The 27,481-nt window shown below is 40.9% G+C and overlaps 1 protein-coding gene across 6 annotated transcripts in view; it reads right to left on the minus strand.

The window, feature by feature from the left end:
* Positions 1 to 27,481, minus strand: part of LOC124376835 (teneurin-3) — a 664,771-nt gene that overhangs the window by 392,841 nt on the left and 244,449 nt on the right. The gene's annotated exons all lie outside the window — the stretch shown is intronic.

Raw genomic sequence — 27,481 nt, forward strand, 5'->3', positions numbered from 1 at the left:
AAATATCACAATAATCTGTGTTCACAGATTCTATTTTTATAAAATATCACCCGAAGCCCAGTCAAGCGAGCCACTTTTAGATAAACAGTCCATGCCATTTCGGTCCCATTTTTCACTTCCCTGATACATAGCACTGGTGTAGGAGAATAAAAATAGAAACATATCAATGTCCATCTCCGTCTGCTGTTCCTAGTCAAAGAAAATGAACAAAAATGCAAGGAACAAGTTCTTAATTATAACACCATAAACTTTTACAATACATTGTACACTATATAAATGCACCCATTGCTCTCACACTTACATCTCGTTCCAGGTTTATTCCTCTTTCCTGTTTTGATAAGCACTCATTTCTTCCAAAAGCATTCCTCTAGATTTAAAGGGTGTGGCTTTAGGCATTAATGATCAGTTTGAAGAGCTTTAATAAGGTCAGGTATCGATGTTAGGAAAGGTAAAGAGTCTCCAGTTCCAGTTTATCCCAATGTTGTCCAGTGGGGTTCAGGAGTCCAGGGCTCTGTGCAATCAGTCCAAACTGAACTCAAACATCTATGTTGGAACAGTGTTTGGACCTCAAAATTATAGTAAAGTAAATTTGATATTTTTTTATATTTTATAGTGTATTCTTCAGAATTGTGTGCTTCTAGTGTTGATGGGAGTTAAGTGGGTAAAACATTGGACTTTGTATCTAAAGGTTGTGAGTTCAAATCTCTGCCACACCAAGCTGGGCCCCTGAGCAAGGCCCTAATAAATATATATCATATATTTCATATGTCATATGAATGAGACCAATGTAAGTTGTAAATGTTATAAATTTGTTATAGCACTTTGAAGAAGAACCACATGGTCAGGGGTGCACATACTTTTCTTTATGTGCTGGATGTCAGTACAGCAACAGTATCTATGGCATTCAGGCATGCTAATTAGATAGATAGATAATTATTGCACACAGCATCCTTTATACAGAGCATGTAGAACTAATCCGATTCTTAAACAAGTCTACTCAGCAATAAGTGTTGTTTGTGATGACAAGTGTCTTGAAGGTGATGTAGGTGTTACTGCTGAACCCTCTGCAAGTTCTCAGATAAAAAAAACATGTGTACGTGATTCAGACGAGTCTCGACACGTCATGTTTCCGATAATCAGGACATGACATTGCTACTCGCTGTACACAGCGCCTGAGTGATCTACCATGCCCAGGTAAATGGGGTCAATCAGAGCTGAAAAAGAACGAAGAAGATGGTAGAAGATGGAAAATAAAAACAGCTCAGTCCGCAGATGGTGAGCGTGACGTCTCGAAGTGGGGAAGATGAATAGAGGCTGGGAGACAAATACTCCTGGCTCATCAGAAAGCGCAAGAAGACAAAGAAGGATGGGGAAAGGGAAGGAGAATGTGCACATGGTATAATGGTCAAAAAACATCTGAGGTTCACTCGATCACACTTTCCCTTCTTTTCTTCCCTCTCTGTTTCTACCTCAATCTGAGAAAATTGAAGGTCACAATTCCGGAAAGACGGAGGACGACTGTGAAGACGGAGTGACTGCTGTGGCACTCCAGCAACAGTTGCCGTGGTGACCGTTAGTGAAGCAGTAATGATGGTCTAGGCTGAGTCCATTATGGCCATTAGTGCTGTGGGTTAAGTGGAGGCTTTACAAGAGTCTACAGCGAGGGCTTTACATTCACACAACACACTTACTCCACAAATCACACACCATTTATAGGAACAAGCTCAGCCTGAGTCAGGCAAATCAGCACAAACCTCCACCAAACTGGCTCCATCCGTCCATCCACCCGTCCGTCCATCCATCAATCTATCCATCCATCCATCCATCCATCCATCCATCCATCCATCCATCCATCCCTCTGTTTACTTATATACACAGTCTATCTATCTATCTATCTATCTATCTATCTATCTATCTATCTATCTATCTATCTATCTATCTATCTATCTATCTATCTATCTATCTATCCATTCATCCATCTATCCATCCATCTATCCATCCATCCATCCCTCTGTTTACTTATATACACAGTCCATCCATCCATCCATCCACCCATTCATCCATCCATCCATTCATCCATCCATCCCGCTGTTTACTTGTATACACAGTCCATCCATCCATCCATCCATCCATCCTGCTGTTTACTTATATACACAAGTTATCCATCCATCCATCCATCCATCCATCCATCCATCCATCCATCCATCCATCCATTCATCCATCCATAAAATGTCACTGTTGCCGCTGACCTTCATGTTTTCTAGTGACATAATAAAATCTCATAAAGAAATACACCTTTTATCGAAGATGCCTCTCGAGTGCTCGAGTTCTGAGTTTGCTGAAGCAACAAAACAAGCGAGAAAACAATAACAATCCCAAACAACACAAGTGCCATGTAAAGTAAACTGTGAAATACAGACACGAGGCAGAGATACAATAAAACAATATAACCGAGTGAACGAGGGAATATACGCCGGAGGCCTGGAGTGCTCAATAATACCATATATTGAACTATATATTGTGAGTTGTAGCGGAAAGGGAAATGAGGAACACTGCGATCGATATGGTGATCTCTCTTTCTGTAGTTTCTCTCGTTCTCTCTGTCCTTGCACATCAGTCTGCACTCTCTGACATTTCCTTTTATTTGCTTATTGCCGCTTGTGCTTTTAAAGGGAATAGAAAAGGACAAACTCGGCTCCGAGTAGAGACACTCCCACCCTGCTCTATATTTATCTATTGGAAAGCGAGTTGGAGGAATGGGAGCTGGAGAAAAAAATGGTTCAATATCAATCTGAATAATGTCTGATCAAAGAATGCTGTCTGATGGAGGACACGATCATGAAGCATGGCGGTGAGCTTGCGACGCTTAGAGCTCACAAGAGAACTGAAGCATCCATATCCACTTTAAACCGCCATCCATTAGTCCTTTCGGTCAGAAAGAAAATAATCTCAAAGAACAGTCTTTAGGTTTTCTCTGTGCTTTCCTTCTCTCCTACTCACCAGATTGGCTATACTTCCTAAACAACTCTTCTTTTCATCTCTCCTCTCCTCCTCTCTCCTTGCTGAGGCCGAGCTGATTGCTTCAGGTGGCTGCACTTCATCATAAGACATCTGTGTGACTGCGCCTTTTCTCTCCCCACTGCCTTGTTCTGTTCCTGCAGTACACTTTTGCCCGATCCACAACCTATTAATCTTGCTGCTTGTTTTCCTTTGTCTCCAGCTTCACTCTTTCTTAGTCACACATTCCTGCTTGGCGCTCGTCTTCACCTCCATCACTTCCTTCTGCTATCTTGGGCTCCTAACCTCTCTGCCGTGGGGAAGTTTTCCGTGCCAAACCATGTGGCGCAGAGGAGATGGTGAAGCGTCTGTTCGAGTGTGGGTTTGTGCCACGGCCCTTTTAATAGAACTGCTCATCACTTTCGAGCACTAGAGCCCAAACTGCCCCGTGCCATCCGGGCACTTTAGGGCTCGTGTCTCTTTTAGAAAACACAACAGCATCCTGTTTCTCCAAATTCACACCATTCCTTTTAAAACAATGCTCTTTTCTGCTCTTTATCTCCACTTGTCCTTGCACTCGGATACAAGGCTGAGATGAGATGCGTGAAAGAAAATGCGTGTACAATCATTTATTCATCCACCGATTCATGCAACCGTTCAACCATCCATCCATCCATCCATCCATCCATCCATCCATCCATCCATCCATCCATCCATCCATCCATCCATCCATCCATCCATTCTGTCTGTTTACTAATCTACAGTATGCAGCTATTCAACCATTTCTTCATTCAATTATCCATCCATCCATCCATCCATCCATCCATCCATCCATCCATCCATCCATCCATCTATTCACCATCCACTCAGCCATTCATACAATCGTTTATTTATTCATCCACCCATTCAGGCAACCATCCAACCATCCCTCTTTTTGCCAATCCTTCCATCCATCCATCCATCCACCCATCCATCCATCCATCCATCCATTCCTCTATTCACCATCCACTCAGCCATTCATACAATCATTTATTTATTCATTCAACCATCCTCTTTTCGCCAATCCATCCATCCATCCATCCATCCATCCATCCATCCATCCATCCATCCATCCATCCATCATCCATCCATCCATCCCTCTATTCACCATCCATCCATCCATCCATCCATTCATCCATCGATCCATCCACCCATTCATCCATCCATCCATCCATCCATTCCTCTATTCACCATCCACTCAGCCATTTATACAATCGTTTATTCATTCATCCACCCATTCATGCAACCATTCAACCATCCCTCTTTTCGCCCATCCATCCATCCATCCATCCATCCATCCATCCATCCATCCATCCATCCATCCATCCAATCTCAAACAAATAAAAATGAAGATAAAAAAAAAAACACCATCCCAAAGTAAACAGCTTTAAAATAATAATGTGTAGTGTATTTACAGAGCTGTTGTGAAAATCCTTGTGCTGCTTATAAATAATTAAAATTTTAAGTTTAAAGGGTGAAACACAGTTTGTTTTCCTCATAACTGCTTACAGGATCATGTTATTTCAGGTAAACAGGGCTGCAGGAAACGCTGCAGGTCTCAGTGAGTTTCAGCTGTGAGGCTTCAGTGTGCATCTAAAACTGTCTGCATTCCCAAACTCAGCATGTGAGAGACACCACCTGCGGTCTTTCAACAAGTACTGAACAACTTATCAAAGTTCAGCTTAGCCCGAGTTTACGGGTCAAGTCTGACTGATCTAATGTGACAGAATAATGGCTAAATAGAGGGAAAAAAGAAGAAGGAAAACAGCAAAGAGAAAAGAAAAGTGTTAATAAGGTTCAAGCTGCACCAGACTCCTGCCATCACGCCACAAAGAAAATTAAAAATGGGTGCAATTAAGTCAATTTAACCCAAAGTAATTTCTTTTTCTTTCACTTCTGAAAGCTCCTAATGGAAGCCAGAAAAAAGGCAGAGGAGAAGATAGTGCGAAAGGTATACAAAATACATTTTATATACTTTGAACACACACACACACACACATACACAATGGCTAAAACCACATCTAGTTCTTTTCCCAACTGTTTCCACAAAGTTGGAGGCACACACATGTATAGAATGTCTTTGGATGCTGTAGCAGGAAATGTTCCAACCACTGAACTAGGAGACCCAAACCTGTTTCACCTTGACAATGCACCTGTGTACAAAACCAGCTTCATGAAAAAAAACTTTACATGGGTTGGAGTGGAAAATCTCCTTCCATTGAGCTCTAAACCCTGTTGAACACCTTTGAGAAGAATGTGAACGCTGACTGACTGCCTGATTCATCCCGACATCCTGCTTCTGGATGAAGTTCTCTTTTATTGAAGGCCATTTTGTGTGAAGACGGTTCCACATCAACAGCCTAAAGATCCATGAAGTTCCTGAGCAGATTAATATCAACAGTCTGAAACAACAGTTTAGGAACTGAACAGTTCTGCATTCAATCATCCGTCACTGAACACCATATCATTGATGGAACTGTAATGAATGAACATTTGGTGTTGAGGATCAGTTCTTTTTTGAGTCTGGTTCCTCTCAAGGTTTCTTCCTAATGCCATCTCAGAAAGGTTTGCCGTACCACAGGACTCGCTCATTAGGGATAAGCTTACAATTATTAAAGGTACAAACTTATAGGAAGCAAACTCAATGTTATAACCTTTGTATTACTGATGCTTTGAAACAATGTATATATACACACGGACCAGTTATAACATTATAAGCGGTGAAGTAAAAAACACTGATTATCTCTTCATCATGGCACTTGTTAGTGAACATTTTGTGCTCAAACTCGATGTGTTAGAAGCAAGAAAAATGGGCGAGCGTAAGGATTTTGTCGATTTTGACAAATTGTGACGTCTAGACGTCTGGGTCAGAGCGTCTCCAAAACTGCAGCTCTTGTTAGATGTTCCTGGTCTGCAGTGGTCAGAATCTATCAAAAGTGCTCCAAGGAAGGAACAGTGGTGAACCGGTGACAGGGTCACGTGTGGCCGAGGCTTATTGATGAATGTGGGGAGCGAAGGCTGGTTCGTGTGGTCCGATCCAACAGACGACCTCCTGTAGCTCAAACTGCTGAAGAAGTTCATGCTGTTGGTGATCAAAGGGTCTTGACTGTTTTAGTATAAGGCAGGTGGTCATATTGTTATGGCTGATCAGTCTGTGTATTTGTGTGTGTGTGTGTGTGTGTGTGTGTGTGTGTGTGTGTGTATACCATGTGTGTTTCTGTGTGTGTTTGAATCTCAACAGATTCAGTTCAAATTCACATCAAACCTAAAGAAAGTTTGTGGCCTGCTTGTCTGTAGCAGATCAGATGTTCTGGTTTGAGTCTTTCAGAACCTGTTGATCTCCTGGGATTTTCACACACAACAGTCTCTAGAGTTTGAGCAGAGGGTCGACAGGCTGAAACACCTTTTTGATGGTAGAGATCAGAGGAGAATAACCAGACTGCTCTGAGCTGACAGGAATTAACTCAAATAATCACCCTTTTTCTCCAACCATGGTGAGGCAGAAAAGCAACTCAGAGTTCACAACACCTTTATACCCTGGTGGATGGGCTGAAAGAGCAGAAGACCAAATCAGGTTCCAGTCCTGTCAGAAGAATCATGACTGAAAAAAGGGCCCGATGATCTTCAGCTGTCCGAGTTTGGGTGAGTCTGTGGTCATGAAAGATCACATTTCTGTTCTTGGCATGAGGAGAGAAGAACCTGATGTGGTCTTCTGCTGCTACATCAAGATTGAATTAAATTGTTGTCCATGGTGAGATGATTTTCTAATATCTGTTCCACAATAATGGTCCTCACTCAATGCACCATTTTGGTGAACTCTAGAGATTGTTGTCTATGAAAATCCGATAAAGATCAACAGTTTCTGTGAAAAAAACCTCAAACCCACCTATCTGGGACCAACCACCTAGTTGTGTATCTGCCTGATCATCTCTTAAGTCTACACTATCTAAGACTGCATGAGGACAATCCAAGACTGCATGAGGACAAGGTGGCTCAGTGGTTGGAAGGTCACAAGACGGTCAAATCCTAGCACCAGCAAACTTCTGGGCCCTTGAGCAAGGCCCTTAACGGCTCTGGATAGGGGCAACTGCCAAATGCTATGAGTGTCACATGACTATCTTTGCTATAAATTATGCTATAATTGGAATTCTAGATGGATTCTAAAAAAAATTTCTATCAACAAGTATCACCTTGAGGACACCAAGTAGAACAACCCTGATGCTACCACACGTGTTTTATTAGTACCAAAACACCTTGCAGTTCTCAGGCAATCTCACTGAACCGTTAGCATGCGGTGAGCCGGAGTAATTGTCCTGACCTCTTTCTTCCACATCTAACACATGCAGAGTGCTTGATAAGCCCCCTCGGACTAAAAATGCCCCTAAAAAAAAAAACACGAGGCATGCTGGGATGTGGCGCGAACCAACAAAACACCCTCTGGGGTTGCCAAGGCAACCGGACGCCTTTGAAAAACGTGCCGGAATTGTGAATCCACTCGAAACTGAAGCGCTTTCGAGTGTATTAGAGGCTTGCGGACGTGTGTGAAAGTTCCATGTGATGGCTCATCGTCACAACGACACACAAACACACACACACACACACACACACACACACACACACACACACACACACACACACTTCAAAACGCTGTCATGAAAGCTGAAAATCTTGCATTATTTAGCACGCTGATGATCGGTGTTCAAATACACACTTCTGACACACACACACACACACACACACACCTCATACAGCTATTAACACACCCTGCTATTCACATACATGAGTGAAAAACGAGGTAAGCAAAAGAAAGACAGATGATGAGACAGCGAGAGACTCAAAGGAGAAAGAAAAATAAAGACTGATGCTTGGTGAGCAAGAAAAAAAAGCAAGAAAGAAATAGAGATAAAGTAGAGAAAGGAACACAAAAATAGCTGGAGAGGGAGAAAGAACGAGCAAAACAAATGAACTACACATAGAATGAGAGAGAAACAGATAACAAAAAGGAAGAAAGTACGACAGAATAAGAGACAGACAGACAAAGGGAAACAAAGAAAGAGAGTTTGGAAGTGAGGAATTGGAAGAAATTGGTTAGAATGGCAAAACGTGAGGAACAGAGAGAGAGGAAGATTAAAAAGAAAAGAACAAATGAACGAGAGATAGAAATAGGTGGAAAAACAAAAATAGACAGGCAGAGTTCAAGAATGTGTGTGTGTGTGAGAGAGAGAGAGAGAGAGAGAGAGAGAGAGAGAGAGAGAGAGAGAGAGAAGAGGAATAGGAAAGAATGTGAGAATGACTAAGACAGAGAGGAAGAGATTAAAAATTAATGAGAGAAAGAAAGACAAAGAATGAAAGACAGAGAGAATCATGTATGGGGAAAAAGAAAATTACTGCAAAAGCAACAGACTGATATGGACAAAAACTTGAAGACAAACAGAAGAGAAAAAGGAAAAGGTGAAAGTAAGTCAGAATAAAAGACAGACAGACCACCACCACCACCATAACAACCACTACCACCACCACCACCACCACCACCACCACCACCACCACCACAACCATCACCACCATCACGATAACAACCACTACCACCACAACCACCACCATCACAACCATTAGCACCACCACAACCACCACCACCATGACCACCATAACCACCATAACAACCACTACCACCATAACCACCAACACAACCACCACCATCACCTTAACAACCACTACCACCATAACCACCACACAACCACCACCACCATAACAACCACTACCACCATAACCACCACCACAACCACCACCACCATAACGACCACCACCACCACCACCATAACCACCACCACCACCATCACAACCATTAGCACCACCACAACCACCACCACTATGAACACCAGCACCACCATAACAAACACTACCACCATAACAACCACCACCACCATAACAACCACTACCACCACCACCACAACCATAACAACCATTACCACAATAACCACCATGACCACCAGCACCACCATAACAATCACCACCATAACAACTACTACCACCATAACCACCACCACAATGACCACCACAACCACTCTTTTAGGTGTCATTTTGCTCGCGTCTCAGAACACATTAACGATGTTTCTGTAGAGTGGCTAACAGTCATAATAAGTGCAGTAGTTTGAGGTTAAAGAGGCAAGTGAGCCACTTTCAGTACAAACCGAACAAGTTATGACTCGTTCTGTAAAGTTCATTGCAAGTGAGATGAAGAGTGGGTGGGTTTGATGACTCGTGTGTGATTACTGCTTCACGTTTGCTAACATTGAGGTGCTGCCACATTCGCTGCTTTTCCGCTAAAGCAGTCTTCATCTGGTCTCGTCTCTCTCTCTCTCTCTCTCTCTCTCTCTCTCTCTCTCTTTATACTCGTTTTTCTTTGCCGGAGTCAGGAACATGCTAATGAGACGGGGTCTCGCCTGTCCTGCAGCTACGCCTCCGCGCTCACAAGTGTGAGAGAAGTGAAAGCTGAAGGAAAAGAGAAAAGTTAGCGAGAAAAGTCTAGCAAGGGAGCAAGAGATGGAGGAGAATGAGTGATAAAGAGGTGAAGAAAGAAACAGAAAAGATGGTGGGAGGTGAAGGCGGGAAGGTGGAGAAGAGGAGAAAAAGAAACGCACACCAGACAGATCAGAATATAGAGCCAGACTGCGTTGGGTATAACAGCAATATTTTATAAAAATAAGGAGAGAAAGAGAGAGAGAGAGAGAGAGAGAGAGAGACAGACAGACAGAGAGAGAGAGAGACAGACAGACAGACAGACAGAGAGAGAGAGAGAGAGACATACAGACAGACAAAGAGAGAGAGAGAGAGAGAGAGAGAGAGAGAGAGAGAGAGAGAGAGAGAGAGAGAGAGAGACAGAGAGAGAGAGAGAGAGAGAGAGAGAGAGAGAGAGAGAGAGAGAGAGAGAGAGAAATGACCCCAACATCTGTCATGCTCTGGATGGTAATGGAGGTTGCAGGGACACGTCACTGGAGACATGTGAGACTTAATTGCTCAGTGTATCAGGAAACACAATGACTAAAAGTATTGGCACCCTTTGAGAACTTTCCAGTCCATTACATCTACAGCAGAAGCAGATCAGACACTGAGAACGTCTGAAAATATAAACCAATAAAAATTCTATATTTCATGTTATATTCGTTATAGTGATAATATTATACTATAAAAATTATATATATATATATATATATATATATATATATATATATATATATATATATGTGTGTGTGTGTGTGTGTGTGTGTGTGTGTGTGTGTGTGTGTGTGAGAGTGAGGTGGATGGAGGAGAATGAAGTGGATGAACGAGAATGAGGGGTAAGGGACGAGAATGTGGTGGATGGATGAAGGAGAATGAGGTGGATGGAGAAGAATAAGATGGATGGAGGAGAATGAGATGGGTGAAGAAGAATGATTTAGATGGAGGAGAACAAGGTGGATGAAGGATAATGAGGTGGATGAAGTAGAATGAGGTGGATGAAGAAAAATGAGATCGATAAAGGAGAATGAGATAGATGGAGAAAAATGAGATGGATGAAGGAGAATGAGGTGGATGGAGGAGAATGAGGTGGATGGAGGGGATGAATGATGGGGTAGTAGTGGATGTGACAAAGCTGAACTTTATTTGCCCGATCTTTACTTCTGCAGTGTGAGGAATCTTGGGAACTGGCACTGAAACTGAGAGAGAAAGCTCACGCTCTGAGCCACATCCTGCTCTGCAAAGCCCAGAGTCATTCATTCAGATTAGGCTCCAAAGCGATGATTTAACTTTGTGAAACAAACTGAATTTCCCTGGATCTGTTGTGCACACTGCCAAATCAACCTCCGCCAACCTCCTGGCATCACATCTAAAAAGCAATGGATTTAAAATGTCACTCTTTCCACTGTGTTTCAGATGAGTTGTGCTGTGCTGATGACTGCTCATGCTGCTTTATGAGATTTTATAACTCTGTTAAAAAAGTTAGTCTGGGCTTAAGAATAATCGCTCTTCACAAAGAATCCCATCCAAATAACAAGAAAGAAACAAACCCACAACTTAAACAAATTACCAAAAGATCTTACAGCATTCACCAAAAATCTAATCCAATTAACTTATTATTAAATCTTCAAAAAATATAACCAAATCCCCAGAACCCTAACCAAATCACCAGAACCCTAACCAAATCTCCAGAACCCTAACCAAATCACCAGAATCCTAACCAAATCCCCTGTAGTCTAACCAAATCACCAGAACCCTAATCAAAGCACCAGAACTCTAACCAGAACTCTAACCAAATCCCCAGAAGTCTAACCAAATCACCAGAACCCTATCCAAATCCCCAGAAGTCTAACCAAATCACCAGAACTCTAACCAGAATTCTAACCAAATCCCCAGAACCCTAACCAAAGCACCCTAACCAGATCACCAGAACTCTAACCAGAACTCTAACCAAATCCCCAGAACCCTAACCAGAACTCTAACCAAATCCCCAGAAGTCTAACCAAATCACAAGAACCCTAACCAGATCCCCTGTAGTCTAACCAAATCACCAGAACCCTAACCAAAGCACCAAAACTCTAACCAGAACTCTAACCAAATCCCCAGAACCCTAACCAGAACTCTAACCAAATCCCCAGAAGTCTAACCAGAACTCTAATCAAATCACCAGAACCCTAACCAAAGCACCAGAAGTCTAACCAGAACCCTAACCAAATCACCAGAACTCTAATCAGAACTCTAACCAAATCCCCAGAAGTCTAACCAAATCACCAGGACTCTAACCAAATCACCAGGACCCTAACCAGAACTCTAAACAAATACCCAGAACCCTAACCAAATCCCCAGAAGTCTAACCAAATCATCAGAATTTTAACCAGAATTCTAACCAAATCCCCAGAACCCTAACCAAATCCCCAGAACCCCAACCAAATCCCCAGAAGTCTAACCAAATCTCCAGCACTTTAACCAAATCTCCAGAACCCTAAACAAATCCCCAGAAGTCTAACCAAATCCCCACCACTCTAACCGAATCCCCAGAACCCTAACCAAATCCCTAGAAGTCTAACCAAATCACCAGAACCCTAACCAAATCACCAGAAGTCTAACTAAAGCACCAAAACTCTAACCAGAACCCTAACCAAATCACCAGAACTCTAACCAGAATTCAAACCAAATCCCCAGAACCCTAACCAGAACTCTAACCAAATCCCCAGAAGTCTACCCAAATCACCAGAACCCCAACCACATCACCAGAACCCTAACCAAATCCCCATACGTCTAACCAAATCACCAGAACTCTACCCAAATCACCAGAACCCTAACCAAATCCCCATACGTCTAACCAAATCACCAGAACTCTAACCAAATCCCCAGAAGTCTAACCAAATCCCCAGAACTTTAACCAGAATTCTAACCAAATCCCCAGAAGTCTAACCAAATCCCCAGAACTTTAACCAGAATTCTAACCAAATCCCCAGAAGTCTAACCAAATCCCCAGAACTTTAACCAGAATTCTAACCAAATCCCCAGAAGTCTAACCAAATCACCAGAACCCTAACCAAAGCACCAGAACTCTAACCAGAACCCTAACCAAATCACCAGAACTCTAACCAGAACCCTAACCAAATCACCAGAACTCTAACCAGAACTCTAACCAAATCGCCAGAACTCTAACCAGAACCCTAACCAAATCGCCAGAACTCTAACCAGAACTTTAACCAAAGCACCAGAACTCTAACCAGAACCCTAACCAAAGCACCAGAACTCTAACCAAAGCACCAGAACTCTAACCAGAACCCTAACCAAAGCACCAGAACTCTAACCAGAACCCTAACCAAATCACCAGGAACTCCAAACTGAACCCTAAACAACTCACTAAATTCTACTTTCCTGCCCACCTAAAATAATATAAAATATTTAGCCAAATAATAACCAACCAACCAACTAACTAACTAACTAACTAACTAACTAACCACAAATTAATTAAATAATTAATTAAATAAATAAATAATAAATACATAAATTAATTAATTAATTAATTAATTAATATTTATATTCATTTTATTTATTCTCAGTGTGTCATGTATTACAATTTGTTTTGCATATTTTTTTATTTGTTCTTTCATTCGTTCTTTTCTTTCTTTGCCACAGCATTAAATATGTTTCTCTAGACAGAAACACACAACTGAATAATCTCTCATTAACACTGGTATGGTGCATGTTGTTAGTGTTGATGTGTGTGTGTGTGTGTGTGTGTGTGTGTGTGATATTCTCGCTCATTGTCCGCTCAGACACACAGAGGGAAATCCAGAGTGTAGAAGGACGTACACTACACAGTCCAGGCTCAGTGAGCTGGCGATCGTGCGGAGGAAACTTTTCCTCTTAATGAAGATGAAACAAACAACAACACCAACAAGAAAATCCAGAAAACACAGTGTGAGGAAAATAACCCCATGGAAGATGCAGCAACTCTGCACCAAAGACATTTTTCTTACTTTGCTCTGTTTGCGGACTCATCGGCGAGTCTCGGGAGGCGTCATGTCGCCATTCCTCCCGCTCCTAACTGCGCTTTTAATAACCCTTAGCCCTGTGCCGCAAAACCACTCCGGTGATTTAGGGTCACTCATCGAGTTTTGCACTAGTTTAAGGAAATAAAACCAGACTAACGGCATGCAGCTGAAGGAGGAGGAGGAAGAGGATGAAGAGGAGAAGGAGGAAGAAAGGAAGAAGTGGGGCATCAATCGTAAATGCACCGAGGGAGCACAGGAGGCAGTATGGAGGCTCCCAGGGCCTCTGAATCTGCTTGGCTTGCTCTGTGTCTCAACCACATATTCCTGGGTGTCTTGTTATCGCTGCAAACACTCCAGTGGAAGACAGACACACACTTTTTTCCCCGTGTTACATCCCCAGGGGCCATCGCACAACGCCGTCCCGAGCTGGATGGAGACGAGCCTTGTTTTTCAGATATATTTTTTTTAGCCTTGGTGAGATAATGACACACCTCAGCCGTCAATTCTGAGGCACAGGATCCAAGTATGTGGTGTGTGTACACACAAACACACACACACACGCGCGCACACACACACACACACACACACACACACACACACACACACACACACACACACACACACACACACACAGGAATGAAGTATTGAATGAATCATAATAGAAAGAACTCAATTTATTATTCTGCACCCAGTATTGATGTATGTGTGTGCTGAAGATCTCAACAATCCAAATAAATAAATCACAAAATAAATAAACTTAAATATATACAGATTCTTTTTTTTTTTATTCTTAAATCAGAGTATTTTACTGCTGTGCATTAATGCTTGTACTTATTTGCTCGTTTTTTTGTCACACATTTGATGTTCGTTTTTTTTCGTTTTCATATTAATATAATAACTTTTTAATCACAGAAATTAATTTAATTGATTTATTAATTGATTGATTTAATTTTTTTTATACCTGTATAATTATTACTATATGTATTTGATTAATTATGTTTTAGGTATTTACTTATTTAACATTTTAATATCAATCTTTATTTTTCTTAAATAAACTTAGTGTTTTATTTTTGTTTGTTTCTTTATTGATGACTTTATATTTTCATTTTACTTTAGGATATGTTTTTGTATATTGTTGTTTGTCTGTTTATTAGTTTGTTTGCTTGCTTATTATATTAATATATTTCCTGTTTTTCTTTATTTATCACTGATATTTATTTCATTTTTAACTTATTTACTTACTCAAAATATGAATACAATTTGTTACAATATATATATATATATTACTCATTGTTTCTATTTATTTGTTTGTTTCTTTACTTAGTTAAAGTATTAATATTATCGATATGATTATCACTTTGAGATGTTTTTACATATTTATTTATCGGTTATTTGTTTAACTACTTACATGTGTATTTATTTACTTAATATATGGATATAATTCCAGATTTTAAAAACTCAAAGTATTTTTATAAAATTTTTTGGTTTGTTTGTTTACTTCCTTACTTAAAATACAACTCCATTTCTTTGATTTTGAGTATTTATTTACTCACTTACATACTTTGTGTGTGTGTGTGTGAGTGTGTATTGATGGTCAGTATTGTAAAGTACTGACAAAAGATACAACACAATTTTAAAAAATGATGACGAAATTAACACACACCTCATGCAGTCTGAATCTACCTCAGCATGCTGGGATTTGAACTCACACCCTTCTCTAAAGCTGTATCTTTCATACTGTATTCTGATTGCACACACAGATCTCCAGCAGAAAAATAGTTTCACACTGTAACGAAACAAATCCTGGTTTGTTCTAGAATTACATCAGAGTAATTCAGTTGTTTTTGGAGAAAGTAAACAAGAAAGAGATGAAAGCAGGTCTGAATTCCTGAGTAAAGAAAAAATCCTGAACGTCGAGGATGTAAATCTCTTACTGCCCCCAAACACACACACACACACACACACACACACACACACACACACACACACACACACACACACACACACACACACACACACACACATCTAATCCAACTCGTCACCTACTTGCAGGATGAAAACACATTGTATCTGCTGTATCCACTGTGGAAATCCATGTCCAGCTCGATCTGTGTGTGTGTGTGTGTGTGTGTGTGTGTAACATGATAACAAGAACATGTCAATTCAGATTTGTGTGTGAGATTGATTTCCTATGTATGTTTAAGCCCTTAGGGGAAAAAATGTCCATGCTCACTTTGTTTTTAATCCATTACTTTTCACGGAAGGAGTCTCCAGTGTCAGTAAGAGGTAGCTGAGATTTTCCCACATTTATAGTATGATTATTTATGCAGTATTCCTAATGGAAGCAGTCTCAGTTTTAGAAGTACAGCTGTGATTCAGTGTTTCACACATTATCAGGACAAGAGTTTATGCATTACTTTCTTTGGAAGGAGATTTTCCAATACGTCTTATGTAAGAAGTCTCCAGTGTCAGCGGTGAAGCTGAGAAACATCATGTCCAAGTGGATCTCAAACTTTGTGAGAGGGTGTATGTGTGTGATGTTCATGACAAGAACGTGTGGAATTTAAATCTGTCAGATTTGTGTGTGAGAATGCTTTTCTACACGCCTTATGGAAGGAAAAAATCCCATGTATTCTTCCTTTTCCTGTGTAATTTATGTTAGTTTAATTACGTCAATAAACCCAATCAATCAATCTGATCTGGACTCACACTGATTAGATCCTCAAAGATCACACACTCGATGTTACAACTGGAACTTACTGTCAGTTTCACAAGATAAAGTATAACGAAACACAAAGGCTGTGTGAGCACTGTGAAGGGTCTAAAGATGGGGATTTATTTCACATAATAGTCGCATGAACGGTAGCACAGTTTATAAAAGGCACTATTTCCAATACATTATTGTTTTTATAGTAATGACTGGTTTACAGCATACGCTCCACATAAACTTTGAATATATTTAAGTGTATCTATGTGCAGGTTGTATATCTGTACAGATTTACTGTCCTCTGAAAATAATAACATACACCCATTATTGTCTAAATAACTGGCATTCAGGAGGGGGATACGCACACTCCTGTGTCACCTGTCTTCGAGCAGAGAATGCTAGGGCCCATGTTGAGGTGAACGCTCCGCTCTACTCCTGCTTTTTGTGTTTCTGGACCTGCTTTCACTAAGGCAAAGTGACTTACAAGGACCTGGGGCTTGCAGCTGGGTCCAGCATTCTGTCGAAAGGCTTTCGGCAGTTTGTTTCCTTTGCAATAAGAGCGCTCAGCTCCGCCTCTCTCCTTTTCGGGCCTGGACACCTCGGTGTCTTGGGCGTAGCCTTATTCGGTCCGCCCCTTCAGGAGTTGAACTGAAAAAATGTGGTTATGGGATGATGCCCCTGGTTGTAGAGACTCTGGCTAGCTACCCCAGCACTGGTGGGCAATGCATCAGCAGGTCAAGCTGCAAGCTGTCTGCTTACCATGCTGTGCTGCAGGCCTATCAGGCTGACCAACTAAAGGCATTGCCCACCAGTACCGTCAGGTTCCCCCGGGAAGAGGCGTGGTGCACCTCAGTATACAGTGTTCGCCCCACCCTGGTGCCCCTTAGGGAGCTGGTTTGTTAACCCTGCCACTTTTAGGACACGGCCAGCTCCAGCGAACAGCCTCCTCGGTTCTGCCTGGAGGGTTCACCGCCCCACAGGAGGCCCCTAGAGCTACACCAGGGTTTAAACTCTGTCTCTAGGCATACCAGAGGTCAGTCTCGAGAGACTGATTCCCCTAAGAGACAAACTAGCAGCCTGGAGGTTCTGACAGACGTGTCTTGGTAGGTCCTGTGTACTGTAGAGAGCAGTTGCGAGTATTGTACGCCTGGTTCAATAGGGTGTGACACTTCCTGCTGGGGCCTAAGTAGGCTCTGATCATAAACCCATGACAGGAAGTTCCTGAGGTTTGCTTTCGGGGCCGAAGCTTACCAATACCGGGTCTTTCCATGCAGAAGAAGAGTGCGCTTATCCATCACAGAGAACCACCTATTTACAATGGGATTTGACCCTTATGCAAGCGGAGTTGTCTCCTTCTTGTGTTTAATCCAGGCTTGCTGTCGAGAAAAAGAGGGAAGGCCAGTCACTCACTGTGAAGCAGTTTTAAATGCAATGTGCTTCCACTTGGTCTCCTGCACATGAGACCCCTCCAGTGGTGGCTCAGGGCACGAGGGTTCTTTCAGAGAGGCAATCCACTCTGTACAATCAAGGCCATGCGGCAAGCCCAACATGCCTTCGATGTATAGAGAGATCTAGGGTTCCTGTATCAGGGCCCTTTTCTCTGAATTCCCCCCCGGCCATGTGAAAGCTGTAGCTGTGGCTATTGAAGGGGCACAGCTTCTATCAGGCGGTCTCTCCACAGAGGTGGTAAAAACCATCCTTCAGTCTAGAGCTACCTTCACGAGGAGGTCGTACGCCACATGGTGGCGCCTGTTCATGACATGTTGCAACACAACACCTATTCGATTCATTTAACTGCCAGGTCGGCCCGGTACTGGAATTCCTTCAAGAACAGTTAGCCAAAGGGTTGGCTCCTTCCACCCTTACGGTTTACGTGTCACCCATCACAGCCTGTCATGCCACACTGCCTGCATCCCTGCATCCCTGCAGCGCTTCCTTCCCTTTTCATAAGCTGGTGCCAGTTTCACTCCATGTCCTTTTTGTAGCTTCCTGGTTGTGACATCACCCCGCCGGTGACGCCACGCTTTCCATTAGACTGACTGCACACGTAATTCAGAACGTGGCCAACACTGAAGCGTTCCCAAAGTGCTGTTGACACAGTGTCTCATTTCCTCTGGGAACCATGGTTACATGCATAACCTGGAGACATTATCTGTCACTGCTTTAACCCTCCTGGGCATGGAATTCACCAGAGCTGCACATGTTGTTGCCAGGATTATCCTCCTGATGATGCCAAACAGGTGCTGAATAGGGTTCAGGTCTGGAGACATACTTGGCCACTCCATCACCTTCACCTTCAGCTTCCTCAGCAGGGCAGTTGTCATCTTGGTGGTGTGTTTTAGGGTTGTTATCTGCCATTCGGCCCAGTTTCTGAAGAGAGGGCATCATGATCTGCTTCAGAATTTCACAGTACATGTTGGAATCCATGTTTTTCTCAATGAACCACAGCTCTTCAGTACCAGCAGCAGTCATGCAGTCCCAGACCATGATGCTACCACCACCATGCTTGACTGTAGGCAAGACACAATTTTCTTGGTACTCCTCAATAGGGCGTTGCCGCCCATGCGGGATACTATTTGAACTAAACAAGTTTATCTTAATCTTATCAGAACACAGGACATGGTTCAAGTTCCAGAAGCTTCCTTCTGGGATGACGGCCTGCAAACCAACTTGTTGCAGTTAGTGGCGTATGGTCTGAGGACCTTCTGCTTCTGCAACCTCTTAAGCAATGCTGCAGAACTCATGCGTCTGTTTTTTGAAGCAGCTGCTGCACCTGATGCACAGAACGAGGACTTGGCTTCTTTGATGGACTCTTGCAAAACACATCTTGGGAAACGTCTGTATGACCCTGGACACTGTACTGTAACTCAGTTTCAGGGTGTTACTAATCTTCTAATAGACTCGACTCGGCATATTCTCAAATCCCTGTATTATCTGTATTATGCATTGAGAAGATATAATTAAATGGTTTGCTGAAATGTGAAAACTAATTTTTGTGAGATACTATATGTATACTGTATATACACACACATTCTAGGGTTATGTCTGTAGATTCTTTTTACATAAAAAAAACTTATCACATCTATACGTATTCAGACTTTTTACTCAGCAATTATAAAATATATATCTGTATATTGTGTTCTGTTTAATACTCATATTGTCTGTTTTGTCTGGTTTCCTCTTAGTGAAATGTATAATGTTATTTATGTCTGTACTTTTAAAAATCACCAACAGCTGGAACCAAATTCTTTGGATCTCAAGTACAGAAGTAATAAAAGAAATATATATTATCAGCAAGCTGTTAAAAGCTGTTTATTTAAACAAACAAACAAACAAACAAATAAATAATGAAAAAAATTAACAGTTTGCTTTGCGCAACTGAGGTTAGAGAAAATGTATTAATAATAATAATAATAATAATAATAATAATAATAATAATAATAATAATTCATAATTTGTCTTACATTGATTTATGGCATGTGGTAGACTCCCATATCAGAACGACTTATAATGATCTTTGTACATAGATTTACACTGAGGGATGAGGGCTTTGCTCAAGGGCCCCATGCAGGAGCAGCTTGGTTTTGCTGGAATATAAACTCATGTTCTTCTGAGCAGAAGTCCAACACCTTACATGCTGAGCTACCATCTCAGTGTGTGTGTGTGTGTGTGTGTGTGTGTGTGTGTGTGTGTGTGTGTGTGTGTACATGTATGTGTGTGTTTGTTGCTCAAGATTTTTTAAAAAAAGTATAAAATGAGAAAACTATAGAGTTGTTGTCTCTTTTTTTCAGATATACATGATATACATCATTAAAAGATGCTTTTGAGATATATTGCTGTTTGTTTCTCCATACAACTGATTTGTTTTTGGTCTGTTATTTTTTTTAAGAACTGCTAATTGACTGTGTCAATTTATTCAGATTAATTTTAATATTATGTTAATTATCACATAATCATTCTAAAAGAATTGGGAACTTTCCGGCTCCGTGCTTTTCTCCATTAATCACCAAAACTGCTGGTGGACAATTTAAAAGTTAAAGCATCTTTTTTTTAAATGGAAAATAATTTCCTCAATGACTGTGTGCGAGCAAGTGTGTGTGTGTGTGTGTGTGTGTGTGTGTGTGTTTGTGTGAGAAAGATGACTGTATGTGTGTATGAGGGAACACTGATTGTTCAAGTTTCATACTGATACACACTCAACCATCTACATTTAAATGTTGTAATGTCGATAAAACAAATATGTATTTCTCTCTATGTCTCTTTCCGTCTTTTTTCTCACACAAACACTTTGACATTAATATACACACTTTCAGGAGAGAAACACAGTGTGTATCATATTCCCCAAAGGCCCACACAGCTCAGCGGCTCACTGCTCACCGTATCATGCATGTCAGGATTGCTTACACCACATTCCATATGGGAAATACAATGAGATTCACGTTGCCAGGTTGGTGAGAAATATATCATGTATACAGTCAGGTCTATACAGACTTTCACTACAGAGTAATGATACACAAATCCAGTCTGATACAGAGTAATGATCCAGAACTCCACTATGATACAAAATAATGATCCACAACTCCACTCTTAAACAAAAGAATAATCCAGAACTCCACTCTAATACAAAATAATGATCCAGAACCCCAATCTGATACAAAATAATGATCCAGAGCTCCACTCTGATACAAAATAATGATCCAGATCCACTCCTAAACAAAAGAATAATCCAGATCTCCACTTTAATACAAAATAATGATCCAGAACCCCACTCTGATACGAAATATTGTTCCAGAGCTCCACTCTGATACAAAATAATGATCCAGAGCTCCACTCTGATACGAAATAATGTTCCAGAGCTCCACTCTGATACAAAATAATGATCCAGAGCTCCACTCTGATACAAAATAATGATCCAGAGCTCCACTCTGATACGAAATAATGTTCCAGAGCTCCACTCTGATACAAAATAATGATCCAGAGCTCCACTCTGATACAAAATAATGATCCAGAACTCCACTCTGATACAAAATAATGATCCAGAGCTCCACTCTGATACAAAATAATGATCCAGAGCTCCACTCTGATACAAAATAATGATTCAGAGCTCTACTCTTAAACAAAATAATGATCCAGAACTCCACTCTGACACAAAATAATGATTCAGAGCTCTACTCTTAAACAAAATAATGATCCAGAACTCCACTCTGATTCAAAATAATGATCCAGATCCACTCCTAAACAAAAGAATAATCCAGATCTCCACTTTAATACAAAATAATGATCCAGAACTCCACTCTGATTCAAAATAATGATCCAGAACTCCACTCTGATACAAAAGAATGATCCAGAGCTCCACTCTGATACAAAATAATGATCCAGAACTCACTCTGATACAAAATAATGATCCAGAGCTCCACTCTGATACAAAATAATGATCCAGAGCTCCACTCTGATACAAAATAATGATCCAGAGCTCCACTCTGATACAAAATAATGATCCAGAACTCCACTCTGATACAAAACAATGATCCAGAACCCCACTCCGATACAGAATAATGATCCAGAGCTCCACTCCGATACAAAATAATGATCCAGAACTCCACTCTGATACGAAATATTGATCCAGAACCCCACTATGATACAAAATAATGATCCAGAACTCCACTCTGATAGAAAATAATGATCCAGAGCTCACTCTGATACAAAATAATGATCCAGAGCTCCACTCTGATACGAAATAATGTTCCAGAGCTCCACTCTGATACAAAATAATGATCCAGAGCTCCACTCTGATACAAAATAATGATCCAGAGCTCCACTCTGATACGAATAATGTTCCAGAGCTCCACTCTGATACAAAATAATGATCCAGAGCTCCACTCTGATACAAAATAATGATCCAGAACTCCACTCTGATACAAAATAATGATCCAGAGCTCCACTCTGATACAAAATAATGATCCAGAGCTCCACTCTGATACAAAATAATGATTCAGAGCTCTACTCTTAAACAAAATAATGATCCAGAACTCCACTCTGACACAAAATAATGATTCAGAGCTCTACTCTTAAACAAAATAATGATCCAGAACTCCACTCTGATTCAAAATAATGATCCAGATCCACTCCTAAACAAAAGAATAATCCAGATCTCCACTTTAATACAAAATAATGATCCAGAACTCCACTCTGATTCAAAATAATGATCCAGAACTCCACTCTGATACAAAAGAATGATCCAGAGCTCCACTCTGATACAAAATAATGATCCAGAACTCCACTCTGATACAAAATAATGATCCAGAGCTCCACTCTGATACAAAATAATGATCCAGAGCTCCACTCTGATACAAAATAATGATCCAGAGCTCCACTCTGATACAAAATAATGATCCAGAACTCCACTCTGATACAAAACAATGATCCAGAACCCCACTCCGATACAGAATAATGATCCAGAGCTCCACTCCGATACAAAATAATGATCCAGAACTCCACTCTGATACGAAATATTGATCCAGAACCCCACTATGATACAAAATAATGATCCAGAACTCCACTCTGATAGAAAATAATGATCCAGAGCTCCACTCTGATACAAAATAATGATCCAGAACTCCACTTTGATACAGAGTAATGATTCAGAACTCCACTCTAATACAAAAGAATAATACAGAACTCTGCTTTAGTACATGGGGTTATGCGGTTAAGGGCTTTGCTTAGGGCCCAGGAATTGCAGGTTAACTTTTTTAAATAAATTTAAATTCCTTGTGTGTGTATACATACTTTATAATAAAGCTATTTCATTCATGATTCTGATTCTGATTGATATGACTGGGATTTAAATTCACCATCTTTGGATCTAAAATCCAATGTCTTAACCATTTAGCTACAGGACCACCTCACCTTTTAAATGGCTTTGATCCACATACTCATTAAATAGTTCACGTTTAAGACAATGCAGGAACCTTCACGCTTTGCAGGAACATCTCACCTTGTTTACCGAATTCAAATGAACTCCTGTGTCCATCTGATTCTTTATCTATCCACCAATTTTCCTAACGAAAGCTTGTGGAAATGGGACAGTAATACAGTGAAATATGTGCGTTTGTATTCTGTATCCCATCACTCAGAGCAGATGTCTCAATTCAGGTAAGTTTTGGTCACACATAGTAAAACACAGCTGCTTCGTGCTAATCCATTAGGCTCACTGCACATGCGTGACTAAAAGACGGTGATAGCGCTGCTCTGTTTCAGAAAAGACGAGAAGAAAAAAGAAGCAACTGCAGCTACAAAACTTTCTGCCCCTTCTGCCATCCAAAACAAGATTTGAATCAGTAATTATTCTTTTGTTTATCAAAATATAAACAAATTAGAAATGGTGCCGTTGGGTTGAGAGGGCGATTATGCAGGGTGAAATGGAGTGGGGTAAAAAAAAAATATGGTAATGTTCTAGTTAGAGATATCTGGATCTTTTCCTTAATGAGTTGTGCACCAATGTGATGAACTAGTGTGTGTTAGTTGTATGCTGTATTGACTTTTTCGTTTAATGCATGTATAAAAAAGTGCCATTATTTTAGTGTTTATAGGATTTCAATCCTAATATAGCAGACTCTTGAGAAACCAGCACCATTGTTTCCCTTCTCTAAATACATTTGTAGCTGAAAAGCTTGTTAATGTCACGATGCTCAGAATGATACGATTTGTACACTTTTGTGACCGGAGGATTTTTAGAATCTCTGAGGTTGCAATCTGATTGGCCGTTGATTGGCCACCCACACTTCAATGTACAGTACAAGTACCACAAGCAAACACTGGCTCAGAGTGGTTTTGGAGAAGAAATTAAGTCTGTTACTACACATTTGGAGGCATACAAATGTACTTGGATGCAGTGGAAAGAGCAAAAAGAGACCCAAACCTGTTCCAGCATGACAATGTTCCTGTGCACAAAACTCCAAGAAGATCTGATTTATAAGGGGATGCTGGCATGAAAGATCTCCTGCTACAGAGCTCTGAACTTAAGTAGATAAATAAATAGATAGACAGACAGACAGACAGACAGACAGACAGACAGACAGACAGACAGACAGACAGACAGATAGATAGATAGATAGATAGATAGTAACTTATTGAGGAAGATCTGCTTTAGATCTCTGAAGTTGAAGATAAATGCTCTTTGTGTGACAAATCCAGATGGTTTGGTGCCAATAACCTGGACCTGTCTACTTATATTCAACTACATTCCATGACAGGAAACTAACCTGGACACATCAGCATGTTTTGAGGACCTGAATTTATGAACAACACAGAAAGCTGAGGAGCATTTTGAGAAGACCTGCACACGGCATCGTTCTGAAGCAGCGATGGGTGAAGTTAGTGGTACGACTGATAAAATCAACCATTAAAGCAGGACATAAATAAAGATGAGGAGGAAATAGAAGTCAGAAAGCAAAAATGTAGGAGAAGTGAACAGTGGAAAAGTGATATATAAATAAGGAGTGGAAGTTAGAAAAAAAAGGAGAGAAAGAAAGAGAATGAAGAACAAAGAAAGACGAGATAGAAGGATGAGTAAGAGTAAAAAATGGTCTGTGCTATTACGCCTCTTTCAGGAGCTCACTCAGCCGTCCTCAAGGCCACAGCTGGAAGGTCAAAGCAATTCCACCACATAATGTGAACAAGTTCCAGGTCCAGGAGACACAACAGTCAGAGCAATCGCTCGGTGAATGTGTGCTGGTGTGAGAGAGAAAGAGTGAGAAAGGACGCTAAAACAGGAAGCTGCACTGACAGGAGAGGTGTCAGAGATCAATGTGATGGGGTGTTCCAGCACTACAGGTAGTGACATCACAAATATGTGAGATCTCTAATAAACTCAGAAACAGAAGCTCCTGCAGTGACACCAGAGCTGAGAGAGAAACACAGTCTGTCCACTCTGAGCATGTTCCTGCTTTTCTTCTATTGCACACACTGAGAAATGTAAATGTTGAGGAAAAGTGTAGGAGAAAGAGCAGAGCCGTGTCACACATCTATTATTTACTTTTGAGACACACAATTTCCTATAACACACTGTACAGTAGCTCCTGATCTGATCCTGATCCAGTCAGAAATAAAAAAGCAGGTGCCACAAAGAATACATACAAACAGTAGCATGATAGATGGAGGCTAGATAGATAGATAGATAGATAGATAGATAGATAGATAGATAGATAGATAGATAGATAGATAGATAGATAGACAGATCAATAAAAGGTCAGTCAGACAGACAGACAGACAGACAGACAGACAGACAGACAGACAGACAGATAGATAGATAGATAGATAGATAGATAGATAGATAGATAGATAGATAGATAGATGGTTACACCAATAAAAAGTCGGTCAGACAGGCAGACATAGATAGATAGATAGATAGATAGATAGATAGATAGATAGATAGATAGATAGATAGATAGATAGATAGATAGATAGATAGATAGATAGGTTGGTTGGTTGGTTGGTTGGTTGGTTGGTTGGTTGGTTGGTTGGTTGATTGATTGATTGATTGATTGATTGATTGATTGATAGTTACACCAATAAAAGGTCGGTCAGACAGGCAGACAGACAGACAGATAGACCAATAAAAGGTCAGACAGACAGACAGACAGACAGACAGACAGACAGACAGACAGACAGACAGACAGACAGATAGATAGATAGATAGATAGATAGATAGATAGATGGACAGACCAATAAAATGTCGGGCAGACAGACGACAGATAGATAGACAGACAGATAGACAGACAGACAAACAGGCAGACAGACAGATGGCGCCCAGATGTTAGTTGGGAGATTATCAGTGTGTGAACTCTTCAGTGGTTTGTGTTAAGAGATTAAAATGGCAGCCATGTTGGCTCTGGACCAGACTGCGCTGTTTAATCCATTAGCGTAATAGATATTTCAGCCCATTTTGTAAAACATGTTTTCTTGAAAATCTTTCCAGGTCGCCATAAAACAGACAGCCGGTCACTTGAAAGCCATAAAATGCAATTATTCCTTTGTAATGCAAGTAGCAGACATCATAAAAGTATAAGTGTAATTGCCATTAATTGCAGAAGGCTGAGGGCTCCTGCATGCCTAATGCTCCGAGCACACGGCAACACGACTCCCACTCTTTGATTAGCTTCATTCGGAAATGATGAAGTCTGCTTGATCACAACCCTGCTCTGGGAGGTGAGCACTCTCAGTACAGTTCTTTACCGTTCAGTATTTCTCAGTACAGCTCATTACATCTCAGAACATCTCAATAGATCTCATTACATCTCAGAACATCTCAATAGATCTCATTACATCTCAGTACAGCACAGATCATCTTAGTAAAATTCAGTACATCCCAGTTTAGCTCACTACAGCTCAATACATCTCAGTACAGTTTACTACAATTTAGTATGGCACAGTATATCTCAGCACAACTCACTACATGCTCAGCACATTTCATTAAAGCTCATAACAGCTCACTACATCTCAGTACTTTGTCCACCACTATCTTGACCCTAAGCACATAATACACACTTGTGGTAGTGTGTGGTAGCAATTCAGAGACACTTTCTGTATCTTTTACACACACACACACACACACACACACACACACACACACACACACACACACACACGAACAGGAGCTCACAGGTGCAGGTTCGAAGCGCTGACCCTCAGTGCGTAAACCTTTACAACCTCACACATGACATTTCTATTTTCATCCTCAGCACAGCAAGGCTTCAAAATACACACACAGACACACACACACACACACACACACACACACACACACACACACACAGAGCGCAGCAGAGGTGAGCCCAGCGTTACAGGCTAAACCTGGTGTGAACAAATGTTTATTTATAAAGCAGAAACACACAGAACACAAAAATGCCCACACATCAGGGTCGGCCATCGCTTGGAATTATGGGTTGAAATGGCAACCGATGCTAGAGTGAGCTAGACGGGGTCTTAGCGCAGTTCTTCTTTTTACAGATTACACTTAATAACTGCTTTATAGATACCTCGGGTCTGATGTGATGAATTTGGGACGGAGCCCAGGTGTGACACTGTATGCGTTCTGAAGTGTGTTACTTGTGCACTGATGTGTAACGTCAAAAAATAGTTAACCAAACGTTTGCTAGACAGAACAACATTGTCAATAAGAGCTACTGTATCCTATTCAATCATTGGCTAATTGTTTTCTCAGCAATCGGTATAG

The sequence above is a fragment of the Silurus meridionalis genome, chromosome 2, assembly GCF_014805685.1.
Source record: "Silurus meridionalis isolate SWU-2019-XX chromosome 2, ASM1480568v1, whole genome shotgun sequence".
In the NCBI taxonomy this organism is placed as follows: domain Eukaryota; kingdom Metazoa; phylum Chordata; class Actinopteri; order Siluriformes; family Siluridae; genus Silurus; species Silurus meridionalis.